The following is a 12,968-nucleotide window of genomic DNA, read 5'->3' on the forward strand; positions in this document are numbered from 1 at the left end:
TTGCTATTCTGCATAAGGTACGGAAAAGTCCCGTGGGATCCATGCCTGGTTCATTTTAATGAACGTGAGCTTGTCCACATTGTCTCTGGACAGGCGGCTGCGCTTGTCTGTTATAACGCCCCCAGCCGTGCTAAATACCCGTTCAGATAATACACTGGCTGCAGGGCACGCCAGCACCTCCAAGGCGTAAAGGGCAAGCTCAGGCCATGTGCCCAATTTGGAGACCCAGAAGTTGAAGGGGGCAGACCCGTCATTCACTACATGTAGGCGTGTGCACACATACTGCTCCACCATGTTGGTAAAATGCTGCCTCCTGCTAAGACGTTCCATCTGAGCTGCTGGTGCTGCTGTTTGTTGTGGCGTGCTGACAAAGCTTTTCCACATTTCGGCCATGCTAACCCTGCCTTCTGAGGTGCTGGCGGTGCCCTGGTTGCGTTGGCGACCTCCTCCTCCTCCTCCTCTGCCTTGTGCTTCCACTGTGGCCCCGCTGTCAGATGGGAATGCCAGCAGCATGGCGTCTACCAGCGTGCGCTTGTACTCGCGCATCTTGCGATCGCGCTCCAGTGAGTGAATTAAGGACGGTACGTTGTCCTTGTAACGGGGATCCAGCAGCGTGGCCACCCAGTAATCAGCACAAGTTAGAATGTGGGCAACTCGGCGGTCGTTGTGGAGACACTGCAGCATGTAATCGCTCATGTGTGCCAGGCTGCCCAGAGGCGACGAAAGGCTGTCCTCTGTGGGAGGTGTATCGTCCGTGTCCTCTGTATCCCCCCAGCCACGCACCAGTGATGGCCATGAGCTGGCCTGGGTGCCACCCTGCTGTGAACATGGTTCCATCTCCTCCTCCAGCTCCTCCTCCTCCTCATCCTCCTCATCCTCCAGAACTGTGCCCCTGCTGGACAATTGCGTCCCTGGCGTTTGCGTGTGCAGGAACCCACCCTCGGAGCCCCTTGCGAATGACTGCCCTGAAAGCCTTGGAAATGTTACCTCTTCATCCTCCTCCTCCTCCTCATCCTGTGCCACATCCTCTTCCATCATCGCCCGAATTGTTTTTTCAAGGAGGCATAGAAGTGGGATAGTTAAGCTGAGAACGGCGTCATTGCCACTGGCCATGTTGGTGGAGTACTCAAAACAGCGCAACAAGGCACACAGGTCTCGCATGGAGGCCCAGTTATTGGTGGTGAAGTGGTGCTGTTCCGCAGAGCGACTCACGCGTGCGTGCTGCAGCTGAAACTCCACTATGGCCTGCTGCTGCTCGCACAGTCTTTCCAGCATGTGCAAGGTGGAGTTCCACCTTGTGGGCACGTCACATATGAGGCGGTGAGCGGGAAGGCCGAAGTTACGCTGCAGCGCTGCCAGGCGAGCAGCAGCAGGGTGAGAACGCCGAAAGTGCGCACAAACGGCCCGCACTTTCTGCAGCAGCTCTGACATATCGGGGTAGTTTTTAAGGAACCTCTGCACCACCAAATTCAGCACATGCGCCAGGCAAGGGATGTGCGTCAAACCGGCTAGGCCCAGAGCTGCTATGAGATTTCGCCCGTTATCGCACACCACCAGGCCGGGCTTGAGGCTCGCTGGCAGCAACCACTCATTTGTATGCTGTTCCATGCTCCTCCACAACTCCTGCGCGGTGTGTGGTTTGTCCCCCAAACAGGCAAGTTGTAAAACTGCCTGCTGTCGTTTACCCCTGGCCGTGCTGAAGTTGGTGGTGAAGGTGTTACGCTGTCCGGATGAGGAGGCGGTAGAGGATGAGGAAGCGGAGTAGGAGGAGTTAGGAACAGGAGGCAAACTGAAGCGCCCTGCAATCCTCGGTGGTGGAAGGACATGCGCCAAATTGCTATCCGCCTCAGGCCCATCCGCCACTGCATTTACCCAGTGTGCCGTTAGGGAGATATAACGCCCCTGACCGTGCTTACTGGTCCACGTATCCGTAGTTAGGTGGACCTTGGCACAGATGGCGTTGCGCAGTGCACACCTGATATTTTCCCCCACTTGGTTGTGCAGGGAAGGGATGGCTTGCCTGGAAAAGTAGTGGCGGCTGGGCACGACGTACTGTGGGACAGCCACCGACATAAGGTTTTTAAAACTGTGCGTCTCCACCAGACGGAATGACAGCATTTCAAAGGCCAATAATTTTGAAATGCTGGCATTCAGGGCCAGGGATCGCGGGTGGGTAGGGGGGTACTTCCTCTTCCTCTCAAGTGTTTGGGAGATGGAAAGCTGAACGCTTCCACGGGACATTGTGGAGATGGTTGTTGGTGACCCAGGTGGTGGTGTTGCTGACAGATCGTCTGTTTGCGGGGTGGCAGGTGCCGGTATCACTACAGATGTGGCTGGAGCGGCCGAGACTGCAGCAGAAGAGGAAGCAGGATGAGCCAGAGACGTTTCTTGGTTTTGAAGGTGTGTACTCCACTGCAGCTCGTGCTTTGCACTTAGATGCCTGATCATGCAGGTTGTGCTCAGGTTGAGAAGGTTTATGCCTCGCTTCAAGCTCTGATTGCACAGGGTGCAAACCACTCGTGTCCTGTCATCAGCACATTTTCTAAAGAACTTCCACGCTAGAGAACTCCTTTGAGCTGACTTTGGTGCGCTCGTTCCCTTGCTGCGTTGGGCAGTAGCGGGCGTAGTGTCTAGGGCACGGCCGCTCCGCTTCTGCACCCTGCTCCCTCTTCTGCTGTGCTGGTGGCTCTGTGCGACCACCGCCTCTTCCTCCAAACTACTCAGGTCACCTGCATGACGTTCATTCCATGTGGGGTCGAGGACCTCATCGTCCTCCACATCATCTTCCACCCAGTCTTCACCCCTGCCCTCCTTGTCGGTCTCCACAATGCTGAACGCCGCAGCAGTTGGCACCTGCGTTTCGTCATCATCGGAGACGTGCTGCGATGATCCTTGCATGTACTCATCTTGAGAAATAAGTGGTTGGGCATCGCTGCACTCAATCTCTTCCACTTCTGGGGCAGGGCTAGGTGGATGGCCCTGGGAAACCCTGCTGACAGAGTCCTCAAAAAGAATAAGAGACTGCTGTATGGCTTGGGGCTCAGACTGCTGGCCTGATTTGCAAGGGGGTGAGGTGAAAGACGGTTGGACATTGGCTGCAGGTGCCAACTCTGACCTTTCTGCAGTAGACTGGGTGGGAGACAATGTGAAGGAACTGGAGGCACTGTCAGCAGCAAACCAATCTACTATCGCCTCAACTTGTTCTGGCCTCATCACTTCTAGGGGCGTTTGATGCCCTACCAAATACTGATGCAGGTTCTGTCGCCTACTCACACTTGAGGAAGGTGTTTCACTTGTGCGTGTAGCTGGCACAGATCGACCACGTCCTCTCCTTGCAACAGGAGCTCTACCAGCAGCACCACGACCCAGGCCACGGCCCTTATTTGACGGTCTCCTCATATTTCTGTAATTTAAGATCTTGCCCTAGAAAGGTTTTTATTGAATAGCGGAATAGGAAATATGATCCAAAAAAGTGTATGTATCTCGCACGTACAAAACCACACTAGGCCCCAATTACTATTGTTTCTACCCCTAAAAGGATGGATGAGGAGTAGGAGGAGTATGGAACAGACAGCACCCTCAAATCTTCAGAAGTATGAGATGAACCCCAAAAACTTGGAAAGGTGGATCTCACACGTACCGACACAGACTATCCCGCAATTCAATTGATCCTCAAAGGTTTTTATTGAATAGCGGAATAGGAAATATGATCAAAAAAAGTGTATGTATCTCGCACGTACACAACCACACTAGGCCCCAATTACTATTGTTTGTACCCCTAAAAGGATGGATGAGGAGTAGGAGGAGGAGTATGGAACAGGCAGCACCCTCAAATCTTCAGAAGTATGAGATGAACCCCAAAAACTTGGAAAGGTGGATCTCACACGTACCGACACAGACTATCCCGCAATTCAATTGATCCTCAAAGGTTTTTATTGAATAGCGGAATAGGAAATATGATCAAAAAAAGTGTATGTATCTCGCACGTACACAACCACACTAGGCCCCAATTACTATTGTTTGTACCCCTAAAAGGATGGTTGAGCAGTAGGAGCAGGAGTATGGAACAGGCAGCACCCTCAAATCTTCAGAAGTATGAGATGAACCCCAACAACTTGGAAAGGTGGATCTCACACGTACCGACACAGACTATCTCGCAATTGAATTGATCCCCAAAGGTTTTAATTGAATAGCGGAATAGAAAATATGATCAAAAAGAAAGTGTATGTATCTCGCACGTACACCACCACACTAGGCCCCAACTACTATTGTTTGTACCCCTAAAAGGATGGTTGAGCAGTAGGAGGAGGAGTATGGAACAGGCAGCACCCTCAAATCTTCAGAAGTATGAGATGAACCCCAAAAACTTGGAAAGGTGGATCTCTCTCACACGTACCAACACAGACTATCCCCCAATTTAACTGATCCCCAAAGGTTTTTGATTAAATAGCGGAATAGAAAATATGATCCAAAAAAAGTGTATGTATATCACACGTACACAACCACACTAGGCCCCAATTACTATTGTTTGTACCCCTAAAAGGCTAGATGAGGAGTAGGGGGGGTATGGAACAGGCAGCACCCTCAAACCTTCAGAAGTATGAGATGAACCCCAACAACTTGGAAAGGTGGATCTCTCTCACACGTACCAACACAGACTATCCCCCAATTTAACTGATCCCCAAAGGTTTTTGATTAAATAGCGGAATAGAAAATATGATCCAAAAAAAGTGTATGTATATCACACGTACACAACCACACTGGGCCCCAATTACTATTGTTTGTACCCCTAAAAGGCTAGATGAGGAGTAGGGGGAGTATGGAACAGGCAGCACCCTCAAACCTTCAGAAGTATGAGATGAACCCCAACAACTTGGAAAGGTGGATCTCTCTCACACGTACCAACACAGACTATCCCCCAATTTAACTGATCCCCAAAGGTTTTTGATTAAATAGCGGAATAGAAAATATGATCCAAAAAAAGTGTATGTATATCACACGTACACAACCACACTAGGCCCCAATTACTATTGTTTGTACCCCTAAAAGGCTAGATGAGGAGTAGGGGGGGTATGGAACAGGCAGCACCCTCAAACCTTCAGAAGTATGAGATGAACCCCAACAACTTGGAAAGGTGGATCTCTCTCACACGTACCAACACAGACTATCCCCCAATTTAACTGATCCCCAAAGGTTTTTGATTAAATAGCGGAATAGAAAATATGATCCAAAAAAAGTGTATGTATATCACACGTACACAACCACACTAGGCCCCAATTACTATTGTTTGTACCCCTAAAAGGCTAGATGAGGAGTAGGGGGAGTATGGAACAGGCAGCACCCTCAAACCTTCAGAAGTATGAGATGAACCCCAACAACTTGGAAAGGTGGATCTCTCTCACACGTACCAACACAGACTATCCCCCAATTTAACTGATCCCCAAAGGTTTTTGATTAAATAGCGGAATAGAAAATATGATCCAAAAAAAGTGTATGTATATCACACGTACACAACCACACTAGGCCCCAATTACTATTGTTTGTACCCCTAAAAGGCTAGATGAGGAGTAGGGGGGGTATGGAACAGGCAGCACCCTTAAATCTTCAGAAGTATGAGATGAACCCCAAAAACTTGGAAAGGTGGATCTCTCTCACACGTACCAACACAGACTATCCCCCAATTTAACTGATCCCCAAAGGTTTTTGATTAAATAGCGGAATAGAAAATATGATCCAAAAAAAGTGTATGTATATCACACGTACACAACCACACTAGGCCCCAATTACTATTGTTTGTACCCCTAAAAGGCTAGATGAGGAGTAGGGGGGGTATGGAACAGGCAGCACCCTCAAACCTTCAGAAGTATGAGATGAACCCCAACAACTTGGAAAGGTGGATCTCTCTCACACGTACCAACACAGACTATCCCCCAATTTAACTGATCCCCAAAGGTTTTTGATTAAATAGCGGAATAGAAAATATGATCCCAAAAAAGTGTATGTATATCACACGTACACAACCACACTAGGCCCCAATTACTATTGTTTGTACCCCTAAAAGGCTAGATGAGGAGTAGGGGGGGTATGGAACAGGCAGCACCCTCAAACCTTCAGAAGTATGAGATGAACCCCAACAACTTGGAAAGGTGGATCTCTCTCACACGTACCAACACAGACTATCCCCCAATTTAACTGATCCCCAAAGGTTTTTGATTAAATAGCGGAATAGAAAATATGATCCAAAAAAAGTGTATGTATATCACACGTACACAACCACACTGGGCCCCAATTACTATTGTTTGTACCCCTAAAAGGCTAGATGAGGAGTAGGGGGAGTATGGAACAGGCAGCACCCTCAAACCTTCAGAAGTATGAGATGAACCCCAACAACTTGGAAAGGTGGATCTCTCTCACACGTACCAACACAGACTATCCCCCAATTTAACTGATCCCCAAAGGTTTTTGATTAAATAGCGGAATAGAAAATATGATCCAAAAAAAGTGTATGTATATCACACGTACACAACCACACTAGGCCCCAATTACTATTGTTTGTACCCCTAAAAGGCTAGATGAGGAGTAGGGGGGGTATGGAACAGGCAGCACCCTCAAACCTTCAGAAGTATGAGATGAACCCCAACAACTTGGAAAGGTGGATCTCTCTCACACGTACCAACACAGACTATCCCCCAATTTAACTGATCCCCAAAGGTTTTTGATTAAATAGCGGAATAGAAAATATGATCCAAAAAAAGTGTATGTATATCACACGTACACAACCACACTAGGCCCCAATTACTATTGTTTGTACCCCTAAAAGGCTAGGAGTAGGGGGAGTATGGAACAGGCAGCACCCTCAAACCTTCAGAAGTATGAGATGAACCCCAACAACTTGGAAAGGTGGATCTCTCTCACACGTACCAACACAGACTATCCCCCAATTTAACTGATCCCCAAAGGTTTTTGATTAAATAGCGGAATAGAAAATATGATCCAAAAAAAGTGTATGTATATCACACGTACACAACCACACTAGGCCCCAATTACTATTGTTTGTACCCCTAAAAGGCTAGATGAGGAGTAGGGGGAGTATGGAACAGGCAGCACCCTCAAATCTTCAGAAGTATGAGATTGTGTTCACTGTACCCCACAAAGATTGAGTTCACTGCACCCCACAATGATTGTGTTCACTGCACCCCACAAAGATTGTGTTCACTGCACCTCACAAAGATTGTGTTCACTGTACCCCCCAAAGATTGTGTTCACTGCACCCCACAAAGATTCTGTTCACTGTACCCCACAAAGATTGTGTTCACTGCACCCTAAAAGGATGTTGTTCACTGCACCCCAAAAAGATTGTGTTCACTGTACCCCCCCAAAGATTGTGTTCACTGCACCCCACAAAGATTGTGTTCACTGCACCCCAAAAAGATTGTGTTCACTGTACCCCCCAAAGATTGTGTTCACTGCACCCCAAAAAGATTGTGTTCACTGTACCCCCCAAAGATTGTGTTCACTGCACCCCACAAAGATTCTGTTCACTGTACCCCACAAAGATTGTGTTCACTGCACCCCAAAAAGATTGTGTTCACTGTACCCCCCCAAAGATTGTGTTCACTGCACCCCACAAAGATTCTGTTCACTGCACCCCACAAAGGATTTTGTTCACTGCACCCCAAAAAGATTGTGTTCACTGCACCCCAAAAAGGATTTTGATCACTGCACCCCAAAAAGGATGTTGTTCACTGCACCCCAAAAATGATTTTGTTCACTCCACCCCAAAAAGATTGTGTTCACTGCACCCCACAAAGATTGTGTTCACTGCACCCCAAAAAGATTGTGTTCACTGTACCCCCCAAAGATTGTGTTCACTGCACCCCACAAAGATTCTGTTCACTGTACCCCACAAAGATTGTGTTCACTGCACCCCAAAAAGATTGTGTTCACTGCACCCCAAAAAGGATGTTGTTCACTGCACCCCAAAAAGGATGTTGTTCACTCCACCCCAAAAAGATTGTGTTCACTGCACCCCACAAAGATTGTGTTCACTGCACCCCAAAAAGATTGTGTTCACTGCACCCCAAAAATGATTTTGTTCACTGCACCCCAAAAAGGATTTTGTTCACTGCACCCCAAAAAGGATGTTGTTCACTCCACCCCAAAAAGATTGTGTTCACTGCACCCCAAAAAGATTGTGTTCACTGCACCCCACAAAGGATTTTGTTCACTGCACCCCAAAAAGATTGTGTTCACTGCACCCCAAAAAGGATGTTGTTCACTGCACCCCAAAAAGGATTTTGTTCACTGCACCCCAAAAAGATTGTGTTCACTGCACCCCACAAAGGATTTTGTTCACTGCACCCCACAAAGATTGTGTTCACTGCACACCAAAAAGGATTGTGTTCACTGCACCCCAAAAAGATTTTGTTCACTGCACCCCAAAAAGATTGTGTTCACTGCAGCCCAAAAAGATTGTGTTCACTGCAGCCCAAAAAGATTGTGTTCACTGCAGCTCACACACAGAAAAATGGATGTGGATCACTGACACCTGCCTATCTCCAATCCCACACCACACAGCAATATCGATTGTAGTTTGTAGAACACAGTTTCCCTAAAATTCAGCAGACTCTGTCCCTAACAGGATTGAGAAGAGATCGTAGATCAGGATTGAGTGCAGATTCACCCCACCCCCCACACAGCAATATCGATTGTAGTTTGTAGAAGACACTGACCCTATAATTCAGCAGACTCTATCCCTAAAATGCCTACAACTCGCCCTGCCTAAACACTCCGACCTGTCCCTCAATTCTATCCGGACACAAATGGTTTTTTCCTGCCTATCTTTCCCTAATCAGCAGCCAGCACATTGATGTGTGCTCTGTCCCTTAGCTAAGCAGCAGAATGACGCTGCTGCGGCGGCTGCCTCGAACTTATAAAGACTTGGTCACATGCTTCAGACGGCCAATCACAGCTACTAAGACATTTGCAGGCATGGCTGGGATGGCTTAAGGCACACCAGTTAAACGATTGTTGATTGGCTGTTGAAAGCCCGCCATGAAAAGAGCGCCAAAGCATGCAAAACCCGGAAATAAAACGACCGAACACGGATTTTTACCCGAACATACAGTAAAGTGTCCGTGTCCGTGTTCGGGTAAAAAAAATCCAATTATTCGGTACGAACACGAATAATACAGTCCGTGTTCGCTCAACACTAACTCTGACTGCTATGCCAGGGTGACTGAATTCATCCATGTCAGGGTGACTGAATTCATCCATGTCAGGGTGACCGCCATAAGAAAAAGATTGTTTGTCCTAGAATTTTTTGTAGAGCAGGGATGTGGCTCCTCTCCTGTCACACCTAGGCGTTTTTGTTTCAGGTGTTTATTGGGCTTTTTTGTGGATGTCTTTGGAGGCAGGCATGACATCTGAACTTCTGTATAGGGGTATATATACACACACACATATATGTATATACACATACACACATATAGGTGTGAAAGTAGCGGAACCCCTTCCATGCGCTAATGAAATTATTTGCAGGGATGTGGCTCCGCTCCTATCACACCTATATGTGTGTATGTGTATATATATATATATATATATATATATATATATGTGTGTGTGTGTGTATATATACCCCTATACAGAAGTTCAGATGTTATGCCTGCCTCCAAAGACGCCCAGAAAATGCCCAATAAACGCCTGCAACAAAAACGCCCAGGTGTGTTGTTGCAGGTGTATTTTTGGGCATTTTTTGGGCGTCTTTGGAGGCAGGCATAACATCTGAACTTCTGTATAGGGGTATATATAGACACACACATATATGTATATATACAAATACACACATATAGGTGTGATAGGAGCGGAGCCACATCCCTGCAAATAATTTCATTAGCGCATGGATGGGGTTCCGCTACTTTCACACCTATATGTGTGTATGTGTATACATACATATATATGTGTGTGTGTATATATACCCCTATAAAAAAGTTCAGATATCATGCCTGCCTCCAAAGACTCCCACAAAATGCCCAATAAACGCTTGCAACAAAAACGCCCAGGTGTGTTGTTGCAGGTGTTTTTTGGGCATTTTTTTGTGCATCTTTGGAGGCAGGCATAACATCTGAACTTCTGTATAGGGGTATATATACACACACACATATATGTATATATACACATACACACATATAGGTGTGATAGGAGCTTAGCCACATCCCTGCACTAATATAAATTCTAAGAAAAATTATCTTTTTTTTCTGGTTCTGGACATGCTACAGAGCTGAAACTTCACAGGTACACTTTTTAGACCCCCCAGACACTAAATCCAAAGAAATCTCATTTTTTTTTTCAATAATTTTTTCAATAATTGGTTATCTATCAAAAATGACAATTTTTAAGAACTTTTTTTGTGTGATTAATAGTCCCTGGGGCATGACCCAGAACCCTAGGCACTTTTTAGGGGCATTTATTGGGTTTTAGGGCTTCAAAATGGTGTTTTTTGATTACCGAAGTTCGGGTCCCATTGATTTCAATGGGGTTCTGGAATCCGGAATCCTTTCAGGAAGTTCGGGTGTTCTGGTCGAACCGAACTTTTCAAAAGTTTGATCATCCCTAGTCAAGAAGGGGGGTAAACCTTCTAGAGTTGAAGTGGTTAAAATGTAATAGAGGTTAAGGTGAACGTTTATGAAACTGAGAATTTTTCTCTCAGTTCACTTCTCGGCAGTTCTCATAAGAAAATGATTTCCTCTGGCACCCTGTTTATTAAGCCGAGAACTTCACTTCTCACAGGGAGAACAGAGGAGAGGTTTTTCCGTGAAATATAGCAAGATTACAGTACGAGAAAATCACTGGTGCCCGTTTATTAAGCAATGGCAAATTATCATCACTGCTGAATACATGGGCATTCTCAGAGGAGACCCCCCCACCTCATGTTAATAAAATAATTAGTCACCCTACACAATATATATATATATATATATATATATATATATATATATATATATGTGTATATATACCTAAATATGGTAGGGGGGCATGTTTACTGTCTGGGGAGGTCCTATCGACATGTTCTCCCCCGAGCATCTCTGTTTCAAAACTAATAATGATCAGAGATGAGCTGCGATGACCAGGATTACTGCTCATCTCTGTTTTATAAACCGACGCCTAAAAACCAAACTGAATTAAACAAAAAAATTTCCGCTGCAGGACCTCCTTTTCACTAGGAAGCCTGGGACCACTGTTAGCGGTCAGATCAGCTGCTTACAGAGACAATGGAGGAACGTCCATTCCTGATCTTCTTTGTGACGAATGAGGTCGGAAGCAACAAGGATTCAATCATTTATGGTTTCAGTGCTGTGTTTACCTGGTAACAGCCAGGGAAGCAGCTTATCAAACAGTTCTCTGTTTGATCAGCTGTTCGGGGGGCAGAGTAGGGATCAGAGGTCTAATAGACCTCTGATACTTCCCTAAAGAGTAGCCGTCACTGCCCAAGCTATCACAAAGGGTGTTGTTCACCCCATGTGATAGCAATACATTTGAGTTAAAAAAATGTAAAAAGATCAGGCGGCTCATCTGAACCGTCTGGTGGACTGGTGCAGACATCCCCACCTGAAACTCTGGGTGACTCTTGAGGCATCCCAATGTTTGATACATCTTCCGGGAGCCCCGTGGCACATAGCGTCCGTGCCGCTTGCCGTCCGACGTCATCCTGTGATCGGCCCGACTCTTAAGGTCTGTGCCGCAGCCCTGGCGGTGGGTGACTCCCGGAGGATAGCATCCCCCATGTTCCCGGTTCTAGGTAACCGGGCCTTTCCATCGGGATGTGGCGGCGGCCAATTCTGGGCCTTGCCGGAGCTGGGGAACTTCAGAGTGTCACACTTCGGTTCTGGAGGCTCTTGGCCTTCCCTCACCCAGCTGACGGCACCGGGGGGCCATTTTGAGCTCACCCGGTGGCAGGCTCTCCAGTTGTTGCACTTCCTCCGGGACCTGGGCCCCCGGTCCGCCTTCGAGAAGCCTTTGACGGCTCTGGAGGCCCTCTTTTCTCGTGACACCCCCCTTCCGCATGCTTTATCCCTGATCTATGCCCTGCTTTCAGAACCCCGGGGAGACTTTGTTCTCCCCGGCATCCTGAAATGGGAACAGGAGCTGCAGAGGACTTTCACGCTGACTCAGCGTCGGAATATCGTTCGCTTCTCTCTGAAGTCATCTATCTGCACACGCCTCCAGGAGGTTAACTATAAGATCCTGATGCGCTGGTATTATACTCCGTCGCGGATAGCGAGTTTCTTCCCGGAAGCATCGGACAGGTGCTGGCGATGCCGCGCGGACCGTGGGACGATGCTCCATGTCTTCTGGAGCTGTCCGGTTCTGAGCGATTATTGGAGGCAGGTCAGAGAGATATCCCAGCGCATGACCTACTTTGTACTCAGCGATGACCCTGCACTGTTCCTCCTCCACTGCTCCTCCATCAAGCCTGATCACTATAAGAAGTCCATCCTCCGCCACCTCTTCAACGCAGCAAAGGCCTGCATTGGGGCCTGTTGGAAATCCACTGCCCCGCCGTCCTTGCGGCTCTGGCTATCCAAAGTCAAGCAGATTTGTGACTTTGAGGACCTGGTGCTGACCTCGCAGGGCAGGAGGGAACTCTACACAGCTACGTGGGGATATTGGAACATGTTTTTCCTGTCGGACGAGGGCAGAGCGCTCCTGGACTCCCACTGACCATTCCTACTAACCCTCATGGCCAATGCCTCACACGGGGCCCGCTGACCATTGACCTTGGCCCATCCTCCTTTCCCCCCTTTCTCCCCCCTTATCTGGTCTGCTGTGTATTTCTTCTCTAAGAGCTCAGCGATGGACGCTGAGCAGGTTCTACGTTTTAGAGTCTATTATCCCCTGCTACTCCCGCCCTGGCCCCTCTTCTTTTCCCTTCCCCTTCTGTCATTTGTCCCCTCCTTTCTGCCCCACCC

Source organism: Pelophylax lessonae (genome assembly GCF_965119305.1).
Source record: "Pelophylax lessonae genome assembly, chromosome: 2".
In the NCBI taxonomy this organism is placed as follows: Eukaryota; Metazoa; Chordata; class Amphibia; order Anura; family Ranidae; genus Pelophylax; species Pelophylax lessonae.